This window comes from Hetaerina americana, unplaced genomic scaffold, assembly GCF_022747635.1.
Source record: "Hetaerina americana unplaced genomic scaffold, ioHetAmer1.1.p SCAF_7, whole genome shotgun sequence".
NCBI classification, from domain to species: Eukaryota; Metazoa; Arthropoda; class Insecta; order Odonata; family Calopterygidae; genus Hetaerina; species Hetaerina americana.
In genome coordinates this window covers 52,673,711-52,694,505 of record NW_027287316.1, presented here as the reverse complement: position 1 = coordinate 52,694,505, position 20,795 = coordinate 52,673,711, and the positions used below count along the sequence as shown (strand labels likewise).

General features: G+C 39.6%; 1 protein-coding gene across 5 annotated transcripts in view; it reads left to right on the top strand.

Annotated features, from left to right (window-relative positions):
* Positions 1 to 20,795, top strand: part of SNF4Agamma (SNF4/AMP-activated protein kinase gamma subunit) — a 426,140-nt gene that overhangs the window by 151,117 nt on the left and 254,228 nt on the right. Inside the window, exon 1 of one of the 5 annotated variants that reach the window (XM_071595652.1) lies at positions 12,566 to 13,026. The exons of the other annotated variants lie outside the window; for them this stretch is intronic. The gene's annotated coding sequence lies outside the window, so the exon portion shown is untranslated. Of the gene's footprint in view, positions 1 to 12,565; positions 13,027 to 20,795 lie in introns of those variants that run through there. 5 annotated transcript variants of the gene reach the window in all.

Genomic DNA, 20,795 nt, shown 5'->3' with positions numbered 1-20,795 from the left:
CTTCCCATGGAATCAGTATTTTGGCCGCTTGAATTATATTTGAATCGTCACGTTTTAGTGAAAATCCGACTTTATATCGTTAACACCGCCCATTCGCAAAAATTTTAATTCACTCTCGCCCATCCTCCCTCAAAAAAACTACCCACTCACTACCTGTCGCTTCAGACCCCTCCCATCCCCTCGCATTCCCATTTTCTCCCCTTACCTAATGACTCAAAGTGCTGGCGCGTCTCGGTTCACTTGAACCGGCCGTCATAAGTGATGGACGATACTGTGTACGTTTCTTATTATTTTAGCGTGGTGACACGGCGAAACATGGGCACGTATGGCCACATGTGTGGTTTGCAAATCTCTATGCATCTGCACTCTGTGAGGGGCCCTTAGCGGACGACACATTTCTGCGATTTCGTTTCTCATCCTTGGTTTCCCTTCCTCTTTCTACTTCGCCCGTGGTGGTCGCCTGGCAACAAGCGCTCTTTACGCGTTACTGGGGGACTTTACAGTTGCATCGCTGGCGAAATATCTTCCTCCGCATTTCCTCTCTCTCGCTGGTCATTAGCGACGTTGGTAGTCGTTTAGCGAAGTGGCGTTGTTTGGGGACAGTGACTAAACTAGTTCGATTTAACGTGCAATTGGAGTTCCGTTTAGCGGCATTAAATACATCACTGCCAATGAATCAAGCCAACATTGCGATACTACCCACTCTCTCCCCACCCAAATACCAGGGGTTGCCCAAGTGAACCACTTCTCCTCCCCCCCCCTGAAATGTCTTCAGAAGCCGAATATAAAAATCAAAGGGCGCATGAGCTTAGAATAAAGTTGTAGTCCTGCAAAAGGACCCCCTCATGAGTGTACTCAATAAACCCATCAATTGAAGGAGACATAAAAACTTGAATTTTATATTTTCCTTTCAATGAACAAAATGTGGGTCACTGGTAGTAATCAAGGTAGAAGAATGAGAATGGTTTTAAGAGTTGGAATCATTTGTCGATGGCAAGAGTCATTAGCGTCTTCTAATGTAAGGTATAAGCTTTAAATTGCGTTAAAATTGTTGCTAACAGTGAAAATCAAACTATGGATTGAGTATATATATTGTGCAATTTTTCAAAATATTTACACGATCAAAACGGGGTGAAGATCATGAGAAAAAGTAAGTTATTAGATTTTCATGGAGATAGGCGGATAAGTATAAAAGTGAGACGTACTTCTTGAGTAGGTTGAATATTACCCTATCTGAAAGTGATTTCGACGAAAATGGACAGTAAAGAGAGCGTTAAGGATAATAGTAGAAAATATATAAGCCATTACGTACCCAGTAAGTACTATGTAAGTTTTTAATTCTGGATTTGAAATGTGTGCGCCGTCGTATGTTTCTGTGTTTGTGAAAAACTAAAACTAATTATAAAACCGACACACTCCTCACCTAGGCTAATTGTTTCATTTCTATCTAGTCTAATAGTAAGGTCCGCAATAATTTTCGTGATTTTATGAGGGAATATTTTTTCATCATGTTCTCGTTTTAGTGTCATATGATTATGGTTCTTGAAATGAAGAAACGTAAACGTTTCGACACATTTCTTTGAAATAGTTAAGGCATTGGGTCCATTATAGTATCGGCCGCTTGTGACAATACTTCGGAATATTGATGTTATCAGGGTGCTCCTCTTAAGCACCTCGACTACTGTGGGTTCAAGCATTCATAAACATTTAGAGAATTAACAACAAGGGTTAACTTTTCAGGAATTTTATTCAACGTCCCTCTGTCCTCTGGCTACTGAAGTGCGCTCCTTACATTCCAGCAGACCGTATAGAAATATGTTTATACAAAGATCTGAAGTAACTTAAAATATTTTATAGAATTTCGTGTCCATCACTCCAAGAGGACGCCTCCCTACCGATGCTTTGTGAACGGACTTCATTGATCCTACACCAATATGGGGCACATATATGACTTCACCCAAGCGTACAGTGGCCTGCATATTTGCCGTGTTCCTGCTCTGACTGCCGTCCTTATGTATTGAGACAGGCAGGTAGGGAATAGGTAGCCTGCGGCTTGCCAGTGATGGCTATTGACAATTTTTAGATATATTAGCGATAAATCTTCTGTAATGAGATAAGGAGAGTCATGTGTCTCGTTATGTTTCAGTGTATGGGTCCACGAGATAGGCTCAGATCTGTACCGATACGTCTTAGTGATAGATTTGTCTTTCTCCTGTTTTAATAAATTGAGCTATGATTTATTTTCCCCTTATCTAGTATGAAGAAAACAGTAAAAAGTAAGCGTTGTATGGATGTTCCCTTCAGGAAACGAACATTTAAAGTCATTCAAAGCCATTTTTCTATGCCGTTTTCGCCCAGTTGTCGCGCTCTCCCTCCACGCATATTGGATTAGAGTGAAAAGATTCCCGGCATAGCATTGTCTTCCAGCGTTTCATTAAAATTTAATATGACGAAGGCGAAAATTCTAGAATTCGTTGAACTCAGCCGTATTGTCGATAAAAAGATGGTAGCAATCAATACGAGCACGTCTTCCGCGAGAACATTATTATTATTTAATACCGTGAAGAACATGAGTGTTTGTCAATGAAAACATTCAGAGCAATTCGGCTCGATGAGACACCATTGTTTTTCAATCATATATGTCAATCATATTCGTGTTGATTTGAGGCGATCTTTAAAGCGGAAAACAAGTTTTCTGTTGAAAACTGCCTTCTTTAAGTTTAACGTTTTGAATTGTAATTTAACTATTGTGTTCGATAAATATTAAAATATTTACTGCTGTTAGAACTATTTAATATGTCGTTGGCTCTAAATTAACGGCGGAATTCGAGTGTTATGTTGAAGTTCCTTTTGTATCATGGTAACAACATTTCTTCTTAGTATTTATTTTTGTTCATTTTCCTTGTCGAAGTGCAAAAGGTTACATAAATTTGCCCACGAGCCTTTCGAAATTAATTTTCCGTATTCCTAGGGAGAAATTTTCTTTTCGATTTTCAGATACATTTTCCGTTTTCCATAAAAAGTATTTATTCAAGGAAAGTCACCAAATCTTCTTCAATTAGGCGAATAATCATTGGTAATGGAATTTTAAAATTGTTACGAGGGCTGCTCAATGAATGACGAGGGGCTGCCGATGACGCATTATTGGAGTCAAATGAATGAAAATGTTTCACCGCATGCATCGCACATGAAGAAATGTAACACAGAATTTAATTTTTGCACAATCCCTTTCATTAATAAACATGTTTATGATCATTCTTCATGGAACAGTTTGCAGTTCAGTCTTAAACTTTTTCCTTTTATCATATCGAATAATTCCTTGGAAGCAGATCTAACCTTCTCGAGGAGGTAATCCGTGGATTGGGAATTACTGCTCTTGGTGCTACAGGAAAGTTTAAAAAAGAGTGGACACTCATAAGGGTATCAAAATGATGTCTTGTGCACTTGCCTAACTACGAGGATACTTGTAGCCCTTTTCAATGTTTTCGATTTATATGCTAATGTAATGAGTATGCACTTTTTATATGGTAGTGTCATCCAGTGCGCGGTTTGCCAAAGTCAAATCCAAATTTATTTGTTTGATAACTCGATTAACATACCTATTGTTTGACAACTATATACCTGCATCAAATATATAGAAAACAGCTGGTAAATGACACTAATAACCCACACAATCATGTTACGTTGAATTTACTTGTCGTAATGCTTAGTACCAGTTGAGCTCTATCCTCACCAATCAAACCTACTTTCGGAATGAAGGCTTTGATATTTTAGTTCGTGAATTGTTAAGGGAAAATATTCTTACGAAAAAATAAATACTTATCATTTTGCCGTGACTTTTAGTACGCAAAAGTGGTCCAAGTCGTATATTCAGAGGCCGGCTTTAGGTTTTTTATTGCCTTGTGCTGAGGAACTGTCGTTCTCGGTCCGTAATGCAGGCTAGGTGATGGGCATTTCCGTGTTCTAAGCATTTTTATCTTTTGACAACCTCAGGGTTCGCTTATTTATGCGCATCCCTCCATATTTGCACCGTACCGGTAGTTAGAGATAGATTTAAAATATAATTTGGTGGCGCCAACAAAAAGTTGAAGAAGAAAAGTTGCCCCATTCTGGTCACGCCACATATGTATTAGTTGGCGCCCTGGGAGAATGCGCTATTCCACTGTTGGTAGAACCGGTCCTACACTAGATTTTCTAGAGATCTTGCCCATTAATGAACTACAGTGTGAAATGTACACGTTTTACCATGGAAAGGAAAATGTTTCTATTTTAATCTTTGGAAGATTCTTATCCATCACATGCATTTTTTTTCGTTTTTAAACAATTGTCATACCATTTAATTTCAACGATTGATTTAGCGTTAATCTGAAGAAAAAAATCAAAATATGAGATAAAAATTAACCTATCCCTATAGCCGATAAAAACCTTACTAATATCTTTATATCTGTCTCGCCGAACAAAGGCGTCACCACTAGCTGTAGTTTACTGATTTATGTACGTATCACATACCATTTATTCATATTGACAGATATTTCAACTTTTTATCGGAATAGAATACATTTATTTTGTGAAATCACAGGCTTTGCCATTGAGAGATTAATGAATACATTTATATTTATCTATTGTATAACTTTCCACATTCTGTTATATTCTATCGAACCCATCTACTTCATTCTCAACTTTTCTGTCCATTATTAAAAAAAAAAATTATCGTCAAACGAAATTTTGAGATGATAGTATTTCTTTATTTGAATATTTAAGTGCCTATGGAGTTTTTAAGACCTTTCGATACGCTTAAGTAAAATTTTACGACTAAACTAGGTCCCTTAGGTCAGAGAGTGTTATCTGGTGAAGCTTCTTTGGTTTTGTTTTCATTCGAATTCATTGCAGTTCCGAAGGGTAGGAATACTTTCATGGACAACCAAATGGTATTTTATCTTCATTTCATTTTTTATTTAATAACATTATCCTCATTTTTCATTATGCACAATGTGGAATCGTCCTGAAGTGTTTCTGTAAGCGTTTATTTTCAAAACTATCGATTTTCCAAAGTATATAACTCTTATTAATTACTTGTATTTTAGGGAAAAAATCGAATTTGGTTGAGTACATATTTGGCACTAGGCATGAGCCAAGAGTACATGAAGTTCTCTTAAATCTTAACCCTGACTTGTGATATGTATGTGGTAACACACCAAGGTGAATTATTTCCAATAACTTGTGCATCTACGTACTTATCGTTATTTTACAAATTCTTCCAGTGTTTTAGGTTTTTTGAGAAAACAACCTTGTCCTCGCAGATTCATTTATGCTTATAATTTGGAAACAATTGCGCCTCATTCCTCTGTCTAGCGGTGGATGAAGATGGTTATTTTGCTTGCATGAAATGCCTCCAGATGTGAGAAAATTGACCAAATAAATAAAAAGAAAGTTGATATACTAGGCAGTAGCTCAGAAAGTCGGAAGAAATTATCAACACAAGTTGAAGTACAGTAGCGAATCAAAAGGGGAAAGAGTAGTTAAATTAAAACTCGTCATATTGATCTTGGAAATTAAGCTGGAGTTGGCGCATGAAAGACACCCATGAGAAAAGTAATCCTTATTTGTTTCCTAGTGTGAACACATCTGATAGGCGAAAGCTAAGTTAAATAGTTGATATTGTTGACATCAGGAAATCGAACCGGTAATTATCCACTTCAATCCTCAGCTGATAAAATGAACCACTCTCGATTTATTTCGGGGGCCGCTTATTAGACCAAAGAAATTGTTTATTTTAGTGGCCCGCTTGATTTGATGTGATGTACTATGCAGATGAATTTTACCTTAAAATGGTCTGATATCTATAAAAAATAGAACCCTTACACAATTCGAATTTGGACATGAAAGAAATGCCGTCAATTGTAGAAGTTTCGTTTCATTTTCTCTAATTTTGCTTATTGGGTTCGGATGTTAGTAGTATTAGGATTCTCCTTCAGAATCACGATTTCAACTTTGCTTTATAACCTCTTTGAAAAAAATGGCGTTATAGTTGTTGATGGAATTAGAGATATTCTTCCTCCTTAATTTATTAGTACATGGAACAGTAAGCTAGCTAGTGATATTGGGTCTGGCTGTTAATTTTACTCTTGATAAACGATATACAGTATTTTGTGCTATGTTCAAAGATTGTTTTGATGAGGTTCAATATTCTAGACTGATGACGTAAAACGAATCTAAGACAAATTGAGAATTCAATTTTAAAAGAAAGATGAATTCTTGGTTTTATTTTGCCTGCATCACGCGCATTTGAAACAACATTTTATCATGATAAATTTATCATCAAAATCCTTCGATCAAAAATCTATTGTCACATGCCGTGAATCAGTTTTATGTATAATCTTCGCTATATATCTCAATGCAATCCCTTTATTTATTTAATTAATATAATAATATTAATTCTGACTGATTTTCTAACGTCCTCCTTTCTGAGTTTTCCGAAACTCAGGGTCTAACTAAATCCCTTTCCTACGCTAGAAAGCAATAGATTTACCCCAAATCGTTGCAACTCTTTGTAATCAAAAAGTATAAGCACAGTCATAATTTTGTAATTATTATTATATCTAACTTTTACAATAGCGTTCGACACATTGGACCAAAAATAACATTCCTGTATATAGGTGATAAAAAGAAAACCTAACGATTATTTTATGAACGCTAATACTAATCACTATTTTGCATTTATGATTTATTTTTAATAAATTAGCTTTCAATTTAATTTAATCTCTTCTTTTAACTCAAAATATAAAATATATATCCACCACTCAGCTCAAACATAACCTAATTTGAAAAGTTTTCCAATCTCATTGTTATGATGTCTTGGTTTTTTTCGTCGCACTTTTAAAACATTTTAGGCCACACAACTCGAAAAGTAAATTCTCTCGAGAGGTAACACCCAGGTCACGATGTATAACTATGTCATGAAATGAAACGGAGATAACAAGGTTTCGATTCTGTATATGCTGTATATTTTATATGCATTTTTCGGCAGTTTTGGCCCCCCGATGAACGTTTACTGAAATGAGATATATGAATAGAACCTCAAGGAGTTTTTCATAGCGAAAATCTTTGTTGTAAAAATGTGTATAAAAATTGTCAAAGCAGACTCATTAAAAAATTGACATTCGCACATGCACGACTGCCACTCTTGCCTACTCCTAATTTAGTCCTTAAATTAATTTTTCCTAACATGAGGCTCACGAAGATTATTTTTCAAGTTAGGTCCGTTTGATCATAAAAAAATATATTTCAGATATTTATATTTTATTGACAGTTTTAGTTTTCTACTAACCTAATTTACTTTTCTACATAGTTGCCGTACCTTTTTAAGCACTCTTTGTAACGCTGTACCCATTTCTTTAATCCCTCATCATAGAGGTTCTCAGTCTGGGAAATGAACCCGTTGACAACGGTGGTCTTGAGCTCCTCGTTATCTTCAAACCCTTGCCCACCCAGCCACTGTTTCAAGTGCAAGAAGAGAAGATAATTGGTGCGTGCAAGGTCGGGACTGTCGATGGCGGTCCTAAACTGCGCGTTCACTCAGCAATCTCTTGCTCTTTGTGTTGGTCGGTAAGCATTTTCGGTACCCATTTTGCACAAATTTTGTGATGATATCCGAGCTTTTCCGTAACAAACGTGTAAAAGGTGTTGCGTCCAACAAGAGTAAAGTTATCAGCCAGAGCATTAATCGTCAATCATCGATCAGATCTCAATTGTTGGTCCACTTGTTGAGTGATCGGCCTGCCACTCCTCTCTTCATCATTCACATTTTTGGAGTTTCGACGCGATTGTCTAACTTTTCCTTCACTCATTACGTAGGTCCATAACCAAGGAACAACTCTCAATTAATTTGGGTAGCCGATGATCCTCTTGCGCACGAAAATTGAATCACAACACGCACTTTGGTGGGAACGACGATTTTTGCGGATATTGTTATTAGCATTCACCGAGAGGTCAACGACTACTCAATCAAAACAATACATTCAGTGGTTTCGGAAATAATCGATAGATGGGGCTGCAGGCGCACAACTTAGTTCTGACCCTCCAATATTTAAATAAAAGAATTTTGCCTTTACTTTTGAATATGATTCGTACTTCAATGAATTTTGTCATGCCTGCTAACCGAAAGATACGAAGTATCAGGAATATCCCTGGAGCATAGATAAAAATTTTGCTTGCCTACGTACAATTATTGCTCGCATTAGGTTAATACATGTACATAGTATTAAACATAGGCGTGTGTTCGATTTTGGGATGTAAAGGGCTGCCATGGGGAGTCGTTGCTGTAAAGGGGCCTCTCTGTAGTTTGTGGAGAAATAAATCTCGTTACAGAGACCGAAGGAACTTTCACGCCTGTCGTGATTCACTCTCTTTCGTCCCTCCCTGATATCCCCCGCTCCTCAATCACTATAAATCCCTGAGTAGGCTATTCTACTCCACTTAATCATGTAGACTCTGGGAGTCACCCTACTGTTTCACTCCGACCCTGTGATGTAATGATAATTTTCCTTCGGAGCGCTGAAGAGAGCCACCTCGTGGTCGAAATATACGTGTCCGCTACCTGGAGTCCTCCACTCACTCTATCCTTTTCTTTCTTTTTTCCCGTTATTCTTTACTTGTTCTACGTGAGTTTTTCCGTGTTTCACCTTGGCGGCTCAAGGCCATAGGCCGTGTTTGTCGATCGTTTGATATCCCCTGTCGACTAGTAAAGGGTAGACTCACACAGACGGGTTTCGGGTGTGAAAGATTTCCCGAAGATGGGTCTCCGACGTTAGGAACATATCTTCGCAAACCACTCGTGGATTTCAGTGTGACTCTTAGTTTGATAGTAGTGCGATAGTTCATCTCCGACGCTTGTCCCTGGTATTCGGAACCTCTCCTCGTAAACTATTTCGGCCAAAGCAGTGTAATTTTTAATGTGAATCTGGTGATTCATTCTCTGTAGCGGGATTAATTTGCCCACAAGCCTCTTTTGTGTTGGTGCGGTGGTTATCGTACAGGATTGCATATATCTTTGTCCAACTGATCTGTGTACCTTCATACACAATTACAACTTCATTGATAAATGGATTATCCAGCAATTTGGGCTTGGGTAAAAAGGTATTGTTCAACTATAAATGGTTTTCATTAATTGGGACCAAATATTCGTGTGGTAACCTAAAACCTGTAATATTTTTGTGCAGTCATATGTCGCGTTATACATGAATGTGACCATATACTCCTATGCGCCCAATTTTTTGTTGGAAAATTTTTATGATTTATTCGCGATATTTAATTATAACATTTTCATTTGCGTATTTTTATTTGAATTGAACTAAGGGATGCCGACTCAGCTTCTTTGCATGATTACATGAATTAGATCTTTCGGCCTCTGTGACTAAATTATTAAACTGTAAGAGGATGTGCATTTCCAGTTTTGCTGTTAGTGGAGTATTTTAGTGACTATTCTTTTCCTCACGTTGCGATGTAACTGTGAATTGAATCTATTTCCTATAATATTGCTTTTCGTTCGAGTACTGTATATTTCCGCTTTAAACCCAGTACATCTGGAAGACTCATTAACTCTCACTACTATACGACTAATATACTTCTCGACAGCATACACTCCACGATTACTCAGTATGAGTTGGCGTGACTAGAAATGATGACTTATTCGCATCTAAGAATCGTGTTTTTTTCATTATAATAGTTTCACCTATCTTTGCCGATATGTGCAACACGTAATTTTCCACCAACCCATTGGTTTTTTAACTCATATTCGCGATTTCATTGGGAAGCGTCAATTATTTGAAGGAAAAGGATTTTTAAACGTTTAACTCAACTGGAATGGTGACCATTACGAGCAGATGGAAGGAGCTGCGATGGGCTCACCCCTCTCCCCGGTTGTGGCCAACCTCTACATGGAGAGCTTCGAAAAGAAAGCACTGGAATCCTGCGACAAGCGGCCCTCACTGTGGCTAAGATATGTCGACGACACTTTTGTCATTTGGTCACACGGAGAGGAAGAATTAAAAAAGTTCCTGAAACATCTGAACTCACAGCATCAAGCCATCCACTTCACTATGGAGGTGGAAAAGGATCATCAACTGCCCTTCTTGGACGTCATGGTGAAGAGAAATACAGGGAATGGGAGGCTTGGACACAGAGTATACAGGAAGCCTACTCACACCGACCGCTACCTTAATGCTGCATCGCACCACCATCCCAGTCAGAAGACCTCACTGGTAGACACACTTGTCAACCGAGCATATAAAATATGTGACTCCGATTCTATTGCCAACGAGAAGAAACACTTGACAAATGCCCTGCAAAGGAATGGATACAGCGCTCATATGATCCAAAAAAGGGCCGAGAAGGAAGAAAAGAAGAGACAAACCACCGCTGTTCCTGACAGAGAGGAAGACTCCAGACCACGTCCGAAGGCTTACGTCACCATCCCCTTCATCGCAGGGACTTCGGAAAGAATCGCGAGGGCTTTAAGGAAACATGATGTGGTGACCAGATTCAACTGCGTCACCAAGATAGCTGACACCCTACCCGGACCCAAGGATGGAATTTCACCGTTAATATCAGAAGGCGTGTACCAAGTGCCATGCTCCTGTGGCAAATGGTACATCGGTGAAACGTGCAGAGCGCTGAAAACACGCATGAGTGAACACCAGAGGGCAACCAAGGCCAAACAGTTTAGAGCATCGGCCATCGCTGAGCACGCCTGGAGTGAACCTGGACACTCTATTCTCTTCGACGACGCTAAAATAATAGCGAAAGAAGGAAAATACTTCCAGAGAATAATCAGAGAGGCCATTGAAATCGTTAAAAGGCCAAAAAATTTTAACAGAGAGGATGGATATCCACTCCACAGTGCGTGGAAACGAATAATTCCGCGCAAATATGAGGACGTTCCCTGATTGGCCAAGAAATTTCCCGGTATTGGCGCCGGATTTTTCCTATATAAGACGGGACAACAAGCTTCTTTTCATCCTTGACCTGAGGACGCCAGCAGGATAGCTGGCGAAACTGTTGTACATTTAAACGACATACGCGGACGCAGCCCGAAAAATGTGGAAATCACCTACTCATCGCCGCGGAAACCTTCGAACGAACGTTTAACTCAACTCTTGTGATTAAATACTTCCTTTAAAGCCTCAAATTCCTCAGTGTGATTTCTTAAATGAAAATTTAAATTCATAATATTTATTTTTGAAGTTTTTCTCATGCAAATATCTCTCGTTTATCATTCGTCATTCTTATAGCAAATAGCATAGTTAATCAAAATGGTGCTTAGGTTTGAGTAAGACATTTTAGTTGGTGGAGGGAGATGTGGATCGAAGAAATGTTCGCTATTAAATTCCCGCTCATTTTCGCCAAATCGCCTCATTTTGTTCACGTAGGCACTTAGTCCGAGATTCAGCCGTTTAGATGGCGCGGCCTTCTCCGCCTCTCACAAACCCGCTATCTTTCGGCGGCGGCTCTAACTTCATCCGCGTTACAGAACCCATGTGGTGCACATTCCGAGCGGGCGTCGCAAGTTTCGCGGGTCGATTTTCGTTTTTTCACTTCCTCCCCCTATTGCCTTCTCCGATTACCCCTTCCACGAAGTGTGCACTCCCAACCACCCCCACTCTTTCCGTGCCAGAACTCTGCCTTCCCGAAACGCCGTCGCATTTCTATCTTTTACTATCTTTCTCTCCCCCCGTCCCACTCCCGGTTCCCCAACCTGCACCACTGAATGACGAATCGTTCCCTACCGTTTCCCGTTTTTCCAAATCACTCCCAGTCTGAAAAATACCGCGCGACCCAATTGTCTCCCCCCCTCTCCTCCCGCAAGATCCTGAGCGCTGGCGACGTGGTGTCGACGCTAGGGCCCATGTTTTTGTTGGTTACTCATTTAGTTTGCACGCGTCCCGCCGAGATGGTCCCCCCGTCGCTCCCGTCTTATGCGAGAAGGATGGTCGGGGGGGTTGGGTGTGTGAGCGATAAGTGAGGGAAGGATCGAGCCCCAAAAAGAGGACTGCCGGTGAGGCCCTGGATTCCCCCAATCAAGCCGGAGTTCCCTCCCGGCCGCGTGGGTGGAGACATGGTGTGCGCCAGTATGACTTAGGTGCGTGTTTCGCCCGGGTCGTCGGCATCTAAGGGTTGGCACGATTTCCATCCGCTATCGAACCCCGCCCCCCTCCACCCAAAAGACACAAATGTGTCCACACCCCTCTTGCTCTCCCCCTGCCACACTTTAGAAGTTTGCGAAACTCCGAAATCCCGAACCCATTCCCCCCATCCAGGAAGCACTCCCCCATTCGGTCATTCCTGCCACAACCTCGCACTCCTTTAGGATCTCCTTACACCTCCATTCTTCCCTCGCCCTCCTCCCCCGCCCTTCTGCCTCACCCTCCTCCTCCCCTGCGCGTCAAAAACCCCTCCCTCTCTGATGCCCTCCCTCCCCTCTCCCTCTCTCTCCCCGTCCAGCCTTCTTCCCCTGTCCCAAATAAAACCCTACATTATTTCTCCCGGCTCTCAGTCACGTGCTTTTTGCTGCCGCGGGTGGTAGTGTCGGCGTTGACGGTGTGACCGCATCGGGGAAAGGTTTTGTGCGATCCAATCAATTCATCTCCCCACCCGCGGTCGGTGTTTGAAAACATTCCCATCTCGTATTATTAGATAGTTCACCGCCTGCCTCCCCCTAGAGAGTGGTGGTGTGTTTTCTCGCGTCGGATGCTAAACCCACCCCTTTTTTCGCTGGGCAGCCAGAAGGGACCGGCGTCGTCGGCGGCAGCAGCGGAGACGGCTTGAACTCCCGCGTGCTCGCGCTTCCGCAAACACAAGGCTGTCTGCGAGTCCTGATCCTCTGTCGCCAAATTCTCCCACCCCAACCACAATATTCCTCTCCCTCTCTCTCTCTCCCTGGATTCGTCCTCGTCTTCTTACTCCCGACCCTTTTGATGGCTCCGTGCTTCGCATCTCACCACATCTACCCCGGGAAATCCTTCTGGAATAGTGAGTGAGTTGTTACTCTCCTGACTACGCCTCTTCCAAATAAAGCCAAGTAAGCGTGTGCTTTGGCATGGAAAAGTTTTTAAGCGACTTGATGCGCTCAAAATATGCTGTTTTTCAGTCGAAAATCTTCATTATGTGCAAAAACATTAGTATTTGTTCTGCATTGTTCCATGCATAATTTGTTCAGGTAGATATTTCGTACATTTTTATTAAATGGGAGACATCCATGTATCGTTCAGAAAATGCTAATTGGTCGTATCAAGTGCCAGGAAGAATATTAGCATACTTGTTACCACCGAATCGGAATGAATTAATTTATTTTGCGATCAATATTTTAATGCTATAGTTTGTTTATTGAAATGTTCAGTCTTTCTCAGTCTTCAGTTGGTCTTCCCACTGAATGTATAAGCGACCAGTCAAACTTCATTGTGTTGTTGTTTCATGAAAAGGAAACTTGCGATAGTGCCTGCAGTGAACAACGTATATTTTTGGAGATGTGATATCCCGTGTCCTATTTCGACTTTACCCTACCACCTCGGAATAGAAGGGTTATATAAAATTGCTAGCTTATTCGGGCTCATGATTTAATTCTATTTCTTGTGCATAAGATTAATCGTCGGCTAAGTATTATTTAATACAGCTTTGCTTCTGAGAAAGCCGGTCCAATTCATTATTTATAGTCAGATTTTCCATCTGAATAACTTCTGCTGAAGCATTTGTCTCCCAGTCACGACTCTTTCCAAATTACTCTGGAAGAGAACTACTTGCACAAAACTTCCTTATCGAGCTTTAATAACTGAATAAAATTGATTCTAAGGAGATCAATACAGGTAGTTGCACGATCATGCAGTTCGAGAAACATTAGTCTGGAAATAGCAAATTCATATATTTATTGCTTGTAAGTCGTGTTGCTTAACTATAATTTGCTTTTCTTTGTCACCCTGACACTGTGGCAGCTGCTTCAAGAATTACATGAAACTTGATCTTTTTTCGTGGCCGAAAACGTTCAACGCTCCGAAAAAGGGTTCCATAGGCGTTAAAGCCGGCCTCCGCCCATGTGGACTTATGCCGAAACCCGAAATATGGTCACATGGACCGGGTAAAATGGTCAGGGACTCGGTAAACCGGTTTGGTTACGGGCTTGGTCCTTGGCATAGATGATTTTAATCGTTTATCGAGTGATGTATAGGTGAAATTTAGGTCTTGAGCTGACCTTTATTGCCCCACTCTCTCGAGGCGTCTTAGAGATTTTAAGACTGTTTACTCTAACTCATAAATAATAAACAGCCTGTACGCAGACTTCTCCTTGGCGTGATTTATCCTCGCTCCCATCACTCGCTTTGCCAATGTGGCCATTCATGTAACTTTTATCCATCTACTGAGGAAATTATGCGCTTGGAATGCCGGTATTGCTAACAATCTCGCAACATTGACGTAGGCAGCACCCGTTCTCCGCGTTTTTGTTGTAAATACATTCACGTCTCCACTCTTATCTATGATGTAAGGAAATATATACATCTTGCAAACAAACGTGCTATTGTGGGAATTGACCAACACGGTATTGTATTGCATTGTTGTGGTATGAAGGTCTCGACTTGTTTATTATTTCACCCGCTTCCATTGCGGCGGTTGATATGACGTTCCCTAGAGCAGTCTGTCTACCGCTGTAGGGGTAACTCAAGGTATGCTCAGAAATCAGAGTTTTCATGTGATGGGAGTTTTTGTTGACTTTTTTTCAAGAAAGAGTTGAATTTATTGCGAAGCTTGAGCAAACATGCAAGTGTGCCGTACAACAAGTTGGGAAGCACGGCTGGGAGTTCAGCTATGCATTATGTCAAATAAAGTTTCCTAGTTGCGTGCTGCATAATTTTTACTCAGGCCGCTTTTTCATTGCGAGTTTCGTTACTAAGCAGGAATGCGATTCTATCAATTCGGAGAACAACCAATCATGAAAACGTCTCATATTAATAAACTTTCAAGTTCGTCCGACCGTCTCTTTCGTTTTGAAAATTGTATTACTGAAATGAAATTTAAATGAAATGCCTTAGCTTTTTATCCCTTCAAATTCAAATTCCTATATGTTTTGCCCAAATATCTCGGGTTATAAAAATTCTTGGTTCATAACGAGAAAGACTTTAGATTTCTTGCTGTCGTCAGATCGCTATTCGCACTACAGTCACGGAGACTGCTGCGTGTTTGTTTAACAGGTGGATTTCAGAATTTTGCTGGCGAGATATCACGAGCCACATAAGTCGGCATCTTGCGTCTTTATTTAAGCACTTCTTAATCGATCGACCCCGAGTCTTAAAATGCTGGTTGTGTAACAGTGGTTGCAGTTTTGTCGTAGCATTCTTTTAATGAGTGAGAGCGCCGTGTAATGAGGAAGTGGCTCTCAGTTGACACTCGGCTCAACTTGTTGATGTTTCTAAGAAAGGCATTCCCATTTCTTTAACAGAAAAAAATATTTTCATCCTTAATCGAGTCATCTGCATGGCTGGTATACTCATTAGCGTTACTTTAGGAGGTAAATACCCTGGGAAACTTGTGCTAATTTAATATAATGTAGATGTTCAGAAGTTTTAATAGACACCGTTAAGTTACTACGTATTTATTATTATAGCTTAGACATGAATATTTATATTTGTAAAACAAAATAAGTATTCAATGCTTTATGTTTGTATATTTCATATGTTGACGGTTGATTATTATATAATGCATGACCGAAAGTGTTTTATGTCCGGTCTATAAGCTCACTTTTGTACACTTTTATTCGTTTATGACTAAGTTGTTGTTGAATTGTTGGTTAAACATAGCTGCTAGTGTGTGTGGATCGGTTTCCCCAAGCTGACGGAATGTACTCATAAAATATTGACTTTATCATGATATTAATATGAGCATCATTTAAAATACATTGGGCGGAAGGGAAATTGATGAAACGTTCTATTTCGAGTGAAAGATGATGTTGTTAATTTGGATTCGTTATTTTTACACGATCGCCAGTGAGCGAGCATAACTATGTGCGTATCTTATTCTCGGAAGCGAGTTACAAAGATACTTAAAAAATGAGAAACTTTGGTTGAGCAGTTGATTTTTGAAGCGCTTCATATGATCCCAAGAAACCGTTGGGGGTTTACCCTTCCAAGAACCTTGCCGCCGCTTCCCTCGCCTCCCTTTCCTTCAACACTTGGATCAATGCACGTTTCGTTCTGCCGCAGATAGATAGATTATTGCATCGTCACTGCGAGGTTATATCTTTAGTCGAGACTTCTAGGATACGATCAGAAATTTAAAATGTTGGGCGGTGACATGTCGTAATTCTTGGAAATTTATTGACTCAACTATTTAATTTATTAATACAATCAATGCTTTCGTGTGGGAATATAGTACTTTTTTTGCTCTTCAATATTGGTAATAATGTCTCCTCCTTTTAAACATGGACTGTAATGTTTGCGCCTGTGAGTTTTTGGCGCTAACGCATGAGGACTAAGATTCTTTATTCGTCTAACAGCTGATCAAATTTGTCTCGAAATTGTTTGCAATAGGGTTTTTGAATGGAGCGGAAGAAAATGAGTCCCTAAGATTGCTTTTAAGTTCCCCCTTCTGTAATAAATTGAATGTGTCCATGTGTTGGCAGCTCAATGAGGCCCTTCCATATTGATGGCATGCCCCATCATATTCATTAAGATGTAAATCACATCAATCCCATGCCTCCGCTCAGGCAAAAAGTTTCATAAATAGATGGAGACGCCGGATGACCCCGGGAGAACATCCGACAAATTAATACTGTAAAACATTCTTCGCTAAGGGAGACGATAAACGAGGAGGTGTATGAAAGGTGGAGATTTTGATCTGTCAAAACTTATTGGAGGCTTTTCAACTCATGCGATCTTTATTGAGAATTATGATCCTGAAGATCTTCACCTGACTGATTGACAAGCGTGACAACCCTTTAGTCTTTAAAGTGACGGAGGAAATATTTCGGATTCAACTAAAGTCAGAATTCAAAAATTGTATCAAATTTTCGGTGGTGGTATCGCGGAGTAATATATATTATAATCTAGTTTATTTCACGGTATTTCGACATATATAAGGCTCATATATCAAGCCTCTTTTTTACCAAGTTTGCTGATGCGTCATGTTTCAGCGAAACGTAGATCTAGTTTTTAAAATTATAAATGCTGTAAATATAGCCGATTTCATAAAAATTGAATCATTTAAGCCGAGAATTTTTCAACACTCAAAGTCTTTGGTTGCAGGTTGCATGGAAAATACCATGTACTATCAGAAATACCCTATTGAGATTTAAACTAAAAAACCTTCGAAATTAGCGTGCGTTCGACTAAAGTGACGTATTCTCCGTAAGCTTTCATGAGTGTGATAAAAAGATAATGAATTCCTTCTCATGAATTTATTATTAATTAAATTAATTAAATCTCATAAATTTATTATTCCAGCTCAAAAATGATTACTTGTTTTCCTTCAATTCTGTCGTAATATCATATTTGCGTTTTTCCAGTTTTAATTTGCTTGTATTAGAATACTCCATAGCTTTATTACAATGCCCTCGATCAATCCTATTAAGATCCATACACTCATTAGTTGCCAAAGTATTTCTACGAAGATATTTCGGTCCACCCAGACCATTAAATGGCAAAACAAAATAAATGTACATATGTCTACCAGTTAATACAGTAGTTTTTTTTAAGTCAGTTATTGGATTTATCGGGTTAATTTTTAATTTAGTAGGGTTTCATTAAACCCAAATATTTTTTAAATCCTTTGAAGTCATCCTTGTTTCATCATTTAATGTACAAAGGCAAGTCGAATAGGCATTGCGTACCTTGCTGTAAATTTTCGGATTTGTAAAAATGGCGCGTAAAAGTTTTCAAGCAAATCCATTAGTGACTGTATGCATCCTATCACTCAATATGTGCTAAATGTAACTAATTCAAAAGGTCAGTTGTTGTAATTGAATAAAGAAAAAAAGGCTATATTAGTGATGATAAAAGATTCTCATTCGATAGTCAAGAGTTTATGATGAACTGCCAAAGCATTTACAATTTATATATCAGGTCAGCTTGGATACGGTTCGATAAGATCTTAAAGGCGTACCAAAGTTTTGTATTAATTGTGGGTAGATATATAGAATATTAGTCCCATTTAAGGTGGCAAGTGTTGCTACATGGTAGCAGGCCTCAAAGTCTTCGAGCTATATTTCTTTCTCAGATCTATGAATTTAGAATTTTGTCTCAGTTGTTTGGTATCATTATCGTGTAATCACGTAAGCGGAACATGGACCTAAAAGCTAGCAGCATGTTTTTTTCTTGGGATTTGAATGAGGCCGATAAAACAATCGTCTACGCATTTAATTGCTTTGATGTGAGTTAAAAATGTTTGAAGCACAGCATAACCTAAGGTTAATGTCCATCTGTGAGTCGATAATAAGAACTACCACTACTAATACTAGCATCTTGTTTATGCAATGTAGATGTCTTTATCTCTTTTAAATTATTGCTTTACCATCTAATATTATGTGTCGATGTATGTTAACATTATTCTGAACTAATTCTACCATACGTATTCTATCTTCGATTTATCTTCGTACAATATTCTCTCTCTCAAAATTAATTTCCTAACAGATTTCAAATATGCTATTGTCCTAAATGTAACAGCCGCCGTAGACATGATAGGCTTATAGTCTAAGAATCATGATCAGGGTAGAATATTTTGGAAACACACCGATATTATTTGCGGTTATGGTACTTTATCATTAGCGGGATATTTTATTTGGTTGTTCCGATTCGTAACTCTCGGTGAAGGGGCCATGGCCCAACAAACTGTCTCTTATTGACGCAATCATAGCAATTACGGCGAGTTCTAAAAATAGTATTGGTCAGGAGTTGCATTTTCAGAGGCCCAAAAGCCGAGGCTATGTCAATCCTTATATAACTAAGAATGGGGCATCCCTATGCGGCATTCACGCTTTTTCCGAGTCTTGACCCTGTGAACTTTGGCATATGCGACGAATACTCTGCCCTTCAAGTTAACCGGCCCTCCAAATTAAAGTGCTTACAAATTGTGAGCATTGAATAGCCTTGGAACAAATTCTTCTATGACTCGAAGAGTTGTAGTCATAACCTTTGAAACACGTCCAATTTTTCGGCCCTATCTTTTCATCATCCAAGTTTTCATTACTTTACGTCATATAGTGGAATTAAATAAGATTTCCGTCTTTCAGATGTAAATATACAGTCCCTAACGAATGAAATAGCCCGGTGATTAGAAATATTTTAGGCTCGTTACAAAAGGGATCGTGAAACTTGATGCTTCTTCGTAGATGGTTGTGCCCAGATTGCCGTGGCTGTATCTGAAGAGAACAAAATTGATCTTGGTGTCACTGCGCCAAAAGATAGATCGCTGCGTTACCTTTCTCTGATCATTGTAATGTCTCTCGATTCCTCATCCTACTTCTCGTCACTCCCCTTTTTACTATCATTGGCCATTGAAAACTCTCCAAAAAATAACGTTTGTCTTTAGTTTTAAGAAATAATTTTTTCTTTTTATAAAAAATTGAAGAATCTTTCGAGAACATTGAGCGTTACTTTAATCTTGGGATTGATCGTAATTACACTGTATTTTGTCCTTTTGCCCTACCAACTACAGAAATAAACCCTGAGGTAAAAGTAGAAGAGTGAAACGGGGTTGCCCATTATCGTCGGTACTTCTCAACATGTGCGCTGAGGAAATGTTAAGGGTGGCATGGGAAGGACCTGAACTGGGAAGAAAATCATCAATTAATAGCGAATTATACAGCCAAGAGATTACAGTTATTATGGAGTACTTTACCAGAACAATGCGATTGGTGTGGGGTGAGGATTAGCCACAAAAAATAAAGTAATGAGATTTTCAAGAAGTAGGAAACCTATGTTAAGTACGAGGCATGTTCATAACCTACTTCACCTCTCTATAAAATCGCCGTTCACTTCTAAACATTTTTCGTACCGCTGCACCAGCTTCTTTAACCCCTCTGCATAGAAGCTCGCCGCCTGAGAGTTGAACCAATTGACAACGCCGTTCTTGAGTTCCTCTTCGGTTTCGAAACGTTGTCCACCGAGTCACTGTTTCCAGTGCAAGAAGAGGAAGTAGTCGCTAGGTGCAAGGTCAGGACTGTACGGTGGCTTGTCAAAGAGTTCCCAACGAAAATCTTGAATTTTCTTATTGGTTTTTGCAGCAGTGTATCGGTGCCCACATTGCACACAATTTGTGGTTTCCGTGACAATATTGTAGACAGTAGTGAGTCCAAGTTGAGGAAATTGTTCAGCCAGGCTATTAATTGTCAATCGACGATCACATCGCAGTTTTTGTTCCACTTGCGAAACAATTTCATCGGTCAGAATACTTGGCCTTCCACTTCGCTTTGCATCATGGACATTTGTTCGTCCATTTTAAAAATCACGTTACCATTGTCTAACCTTTCCTTCACTCATAACTCTAGGTCCATAAATTAGGCATAACTACCGATGAATTTCAGCACCTGACAATCCTTTTGCATACAAGAATCGTATGACAGAACGTACTTCACAGCTGGCGGGATGAACGATTGTTGCGGACATTGTTACTAGCATGGACGGACAAGCGAACGACTTCTGAAACAAAACAAATGCTGCTATAGCTTCTCAATGAATCAGTAAATGGCGCTGCAGGAGTAGAGACATAGGGAGCCTAGTGGTACCTGGATGTGATACTTGGTGTTTGAAGAAAGAGGATGA